Source organism: Lathyrus oleraceus, chromosome 6, assembly GCF_024323335.1.
Source record: "Lathyrus oleraceus cultivar Zhongwan6 chromosome 6, CAAS_Psat_ZW6_1.0, whole genome shotgun sequence".
NCBI classification, from domain to species: Eukaryota; Viridiplantae; Streptophyta; class Magnoliopsida; order Fabales; family Fabaceae; genus Lathyrus; species Lathyrus oleraceus.
Window position 1 is genome coordinate 329,884,753 of NC_066584.1, and position 6,000 is coordinate 329,890,752.

A 6,000-nucleotide genomic window follows, 5' to 3' on the forward strand; every position below is an offset into this window, starting at 1 on the left:
TGATTTATATCACTAATCATGCTCATTCGTAAGTGTAGCACCTCAAATTTGCACCTCCCATTTTGTACATACATTTTCATAATTAGGTCATAACATTACCTTGTCCACTGCATAACATTGCATTGTCCTTTGCCCAAGTGCAAGCCATCAGACAAGATTAGGTCAACTGGTTAGGAGGATCAGTCAAACAAGCAAGCAAGTGCATTTCTCAAGGAAGCAAGGCCCTAGGGTTGGTCCAACATGTTCACATGACCTAGGGGTCCTTTTGAAGTGGTTTGGTCAAAGATTGGGTACTCAGAAGTCATCAGTCATTGTTCAATCCACCTGAAACCCTAGAAAGTCAACTGTGGTCAACTGTGCCTGAAATCAAGGATTTGAAGGTAGGAGATGGTTTGAGAGGCCTCATTCATGTCCATACAAGTCTCATTTGACATTGCAAACATCAACAATGAAGAATTCGAGGTCAGATGAAAAAGTTTCCAAAAATAGTAAGTGACCTGTAATTGGAAATTGCCAAAAATGGAAAGGTCTTCTCCTCAAATTTACATCATCATACAAGCTTCAAATGAAATTTTGTCCAACATTAAAGTTGAAGATCTTGCTCTCACCTTTCCAAAAAGTCCAAGAACATTCATTTCTCATTTGTGGTTGGCAAGTTATGATCAAATTATTGTCAAGATATTTTGAACTTCAAAATTGGATAACTTTCATACCATTTGGCCAAATTGAGTGGGGTTTTTTGCTACAATCTCCATTTGACATGTTCTATCCAAATCATTCATTACATCTCATCAAAAATCATCACACAAAATTGGCATTTTTCAAGTGAATTAATTTGAATATTTGGAAGGAAAAAAGTCCATTTGAAAAATAAGCATTTTCTACACTTTCTATCAATTGCATTTGATTAAAAATGATATTTGGAGTATGCTTAGGCCCAATTTCGTGTACTGTAGCATGCACCCCATGCACATGAGGGTGATTTAGCAATTTGCACAAAAACACTCATTTCATTAATCCTTTTGGCTTGGCTTAATCAGGTTTAGCAAAGATGATTAATCCATGGTATATATGCATAATCAAAACAGAAAACACATTAACATTCATTCACACAGATCTAGATCTAAGAATTGCAATTTCTCTCCACTTTTTCTCTTCACTTTTTCTGCAAGTTTCTTCCAATCCCTTGCCATTTCCACGATTGAATCATCATCTACAATCATCACTGAGCTGGATTGAAGCAAGAGAGCAAAGATTTCAAGCTGTTTCAAGCACTGTTACATTGAACATCATCCATGGCAGCTGCTGTTTTGAGCTATATCCAAGACCATTGAGCTTCGATTCTTCACTCATTCATCTCCTGGAGCATCAAAGAAGTGTTGTTTCTACACTACAAGGCCAAACAACCACGAATCCGTTTCTGCTCTTCAAATCAGGTTGGAATTCGAACCTTGCTAATGGTGAAATGTTGATATGCTTATCATAGATCTTGCCATGCTGATTGTACTGCACTTTGAATCGTGAAATTTCATTGAGTTTTGAGAGAGTTATGTTGATTTGAATTTTGATGAGTGAAACTTGTTGTGCTCGATCCGGATTTATTAGCATGAATTAGGTTAAACCAATGTTAGATTATTGATGTGCATGATGAGATGAACCGATTGGTGTATCCATTTTCCATTTCTGTGAAAAACGTTCATGTGATGATGAACATGATGAAGATGTTCATGAACCCTAAAAAACGCGTTTTCAGGTCGTGTTTGATTCGCTTGGCTGAGCATTTGCATGTGTTCTTTGTTTTTGTGCCATGAAACCAGTCACAGCCTGCCACGTCATTAAATGAAACTCTGCGTTTCAAGCAGAGCGCGCGCCTATTTGAATGGTTCAGGGGATCGATTCCCCGCTCATGCACCTTTCATTTTGCATTGCATATTTTTTCTTCCAATTATTCACATGTTCATCCTTGCTTGTTTCACATTTTTTTATTTTTTCATCACAGTCAAAAAATCATAACTCATGAAATACAACTCCAAATTGCATGATTCTTTTTTTGAATTGTTCATCATGTTGTGTACTTTTTATGGACATTTTTTCAAGATTTATGCACGGTTGGATTTTAAAAATGCTTAGGGTTTGTTTTCACATGTCATTTCTTGCACCATGCTTACTCTTTTGATCATGAAATGATGATGCTTAATTGGAAATTCTTGAAATTTTACATGTGTGCTCTAGACTCATTCCTGGTCATTTTGGTATATGATTTGTGATTTTTGCATTCCTGGATTGAGAGATATGACATGATCACTAGAGGTGTGACAATTTGTGTCACACCATTTCTTGTGCAACTTCATGATTTTTGTTACCATGTCATATGAACTCTAAATGACCTGGATTTTTGCATGAGGATACTTATGAGTGTTGAGAATGCTTGTGATTTTTCCTGGAACTTTTGAATGCATTTCTTATTTGTTTGATAATTTCTCCCCTGCTTGACCAATTGTTGACCTCTTGTGATACATGATTTTATTTGATTTGTGAAATTCTTGTTGTTAATTGGATGGACTTGAAATTTGACATGTGTATTATAGACATCTTGAAGTTTTCCATGGCTTTGGTTTCATTCATTTATCATGTTTGGTTTATGTTTTATGATTGCTTGAAGTGGATGCATGTTTTGGTGCCTTGTATGAGCTTGCTTGAACATGCTTTGACTTGATGAATTTAATTGATTTGCTTCCCTTGGTCCAAATGACTTGGAATTTGCTATGATTGTCATGTTATAAATGCTGTTTGATCATGAATTTTTTGGTGATTTTTTGAAATGTTTGTGAGTTGATTTGAGTTGAACCATTCTGTTTGGTTGTATGAGCTTCTAATTGCATGTTTTGTACTCTTTGCTTCATGAAATGATATTGATGAATGATATGAATGTGAAACCACTTGGATTGGATTTTTATTTGATTGATCTTGATTTTGGATAAGTTTCATGTTCTGTTTTGGTTTTTTGCTCTCATTTTGACCCTAGTCTTGTACTAGTGGTTTGTGCTCTCACATTTGAGCTTTGTTTCAGGTTAAAAGCACAATTTGCTTATGCTTGATGATGTGACCTCAATTGGAGGTGGCTTGTTGCTTGTTTATGACTAACTTTGAATTTGTTTTGTAGGTTTTGAAACTTGAGTTTGTGCCATGTGGCTTGCACCTTTGTGCATTGTTTGTCTGTTTATGTACAGTTAACTGTGGACCATTGTCTGTTTGACTTTTGTTTGTCTGGTGTACAGATTATGTTGGATTGATTTCAGGTACTTTAGTTGCTATAGTTCCTTTGTGAACTTGCTTTGGCTTTGCTTGATAGCTTGAGCATTGAGGTAGAATTTCTTTTCTCCATGTAGTCTGGAAGACCTGGCCTGTTACTTGGCCAGGCACCTGTCTGAAGTCCTCCTTAAGAGGCAATGTTTGTGTTTATTTACCTTTGTCCTTGTACATATCCAAAGACCTCTTAAGTGAAGGGGCATTGGCAGATACCAGGGATGTGCAATCCATCCCCTGCTATTCTGTGTGTCATCTGCTTTGCTCACACCATTGTGTTGATGCATTGCAGATACTAACCCAAGATCATTGTACATTGTGTCAGTCATATGTGTAGAAGGGTTCCCACCTTCTGAACCCACACATTCTTGTCTTAAGCTCTCCCAGGCCAGGGATAAGAGCTGTGAAGTCTCATCTTCACTCACCATTTCATCTGCTTCACCCTAACTCTCAATGTTAGGGTTAAGAGCTAACATTACCCTGTTACAGCGGTTTGTTTGTCGAGGTTGATATGACCCCTCGACTAAAACCTAACCTTGATTGAGCCAACTGATTGCATATAGTGTGTGCTATTTGTGCTTGTGTGTTTGTGCTTTTTTTAGTTTAGCTTGCTTCCTGTGCAAGTTAGGGTTAGTTTGGCTTGCTTCCTGTGCAAGTCATGTTTAGGTTAGCTTGCTTCCTGTGCAAGTTAGATAGCAACCTTGACTTAGAGATGATTTGCATGATAACATCTAGGCTCGAGTCGTAGTCTCCCTAGTTGTGTCTCCCTCTGTTATCTGGTTAGGCTAGTCCTTTGTCCCTGCATAGGGGAACTACGTCGCCCTGATCCTCATACCAGATGAGGTACGTAGGCAGGAGATGAGCTGATCTCTCCGGGCGCCCTTTTTGTTTTGTCTTTGTGTGTGTTAGGAGATGGATGTAAGCCCAGCGATTGGCATTCCGTATCATCTTGTTGTGTGCTTGGAGTCCGGTATAAGTCCATCAAGTGGCATCTGGTTTCCAGTGTGGGTTGTTTTGGTTCGGAATCTGATGTAAGTCCAGCGATTGGAATTCGGATTCCACGTTTGCCTGTGTCTATTGTGTTTGGTGTGCGTGAGCCGAGCTACGAATACTCTGATTCTTCTTTAGTCCGAGAAGATACGTATGCATAGGATGCGACATCCTAGCGAGCACGTTTTCCCCTAGTCCGAACTACGTCGACTCTGATGTCTATGCCTGATAGACTACGTAGGCCCAGGATGCGATATCATGCCGAGTTAGTTTCTTTTGTTTTCCTGTGTCTCTTTCAGCCAGTGTGTTTGTTTGTGAGCAGCGTTTTAGCAACCATATTCCTTCCTTTTGCGCGTGGATCCCGTCGAGTACGACGGATGCGTAGGGGTGCTAATACCTTCCCTTCGCATAACCGACTCCCGATCCCATTTCTCTCTGGTCGCGAGACCATGTTCTTTCCAGGTTTACTTCGAGCGTTTCCTTTCCCTCTTTTGGGATAAATAACGCACGGTGGCGGCTTTGTTGTCTTGTTTTCCCGCCGGTTTTTTCACGTAATGCGACAGCTGGCGACTCTGCTGGGGAAACTAGAGAAGTTGACCTTCTACTGGTCCATCTTCCCTAAGTGAGTCTCTCCTAGCGCTCTCTAGGTTAGGGTTTTGGTTGCTTTCGCTGTTTTATTTATTGCATTCATTATTTATTGTTTGCATTTATTGTTTGCATTTATGTTTGCATTTATGTTTGCATTCATTCATATTCATTGTTCATCTGGCTGGCTGGTTGTCTGTTTCTCTCTGTTGGGGTGGGAGTCACTTGAGGTAAAAGGCCCAATACCCAGGCCATGAGTGAAATCTAGGATACTTAGGAATAGAGTGAGTCATGGGAAGCGGGTGGTATTGCGCCACTTAGCGGAACATTGATATCACGAGCAGTTCAGACCCTGGTGGGATATTATCGTTGCATACTTCGGGTGTGTATATGATGATATTCTGCGAAAGGTTATTTATGCTGCGTTTCTCTCGACCTTACCCTGGCCTAGACGACACATGTGAGTGGGGAGGGATTGATCATTTTTACAGGTACCGTTGGTGACTTGCGGTCCTGTTGGTGACTATGGGTTCAGATGACAGTTTCTCAGTTGACTTTGGGTTTCAGATGGATTGGGTTTCCGAGTTTAAACTGAAGCTTCGATCCTGTGTTCTGAGATGCGCAGCCAGCCAGTCTTGTCTGCATCATTTGCATCATAGCATGTTTATTTTCAAAAAAATACGCAGCAAAAAAAAGAAAAAAGAGAAAAAAAAGAAAAAAGCTAATCTCTGCATGCATATCATTTCTCAGGTACATTCCAGAGTCTGTTCACTGATAGAGATGGCAACAGTCCCGGAGCCGAAGCGGAAGACTTGTTCCTATAACTTTCACCGTGAGCCTTTGACGGATCTGATTGAGTTGAGTAGCCTTATGACCAGTGGTAACCAGAAAGGGTTTGTTGACCAGTATGGAGATATTCTGACGCTGTTGAAGATGGTAGTTGATCCAGTGCCGTTGCAGACTCTTCTCCAGTTCTACGACCCAGAGCTTCGTTGTTTCACCTTTCAAGATTATCAGTTGGCGCCTACTCTTGAGGAGTATTCTATTCTGCTGAGTGTCCCGATTCAGCATCAGGTTCCTTTCTTGGATGTGCCTAAGGAGGTTGACTTCAGAGTTGTT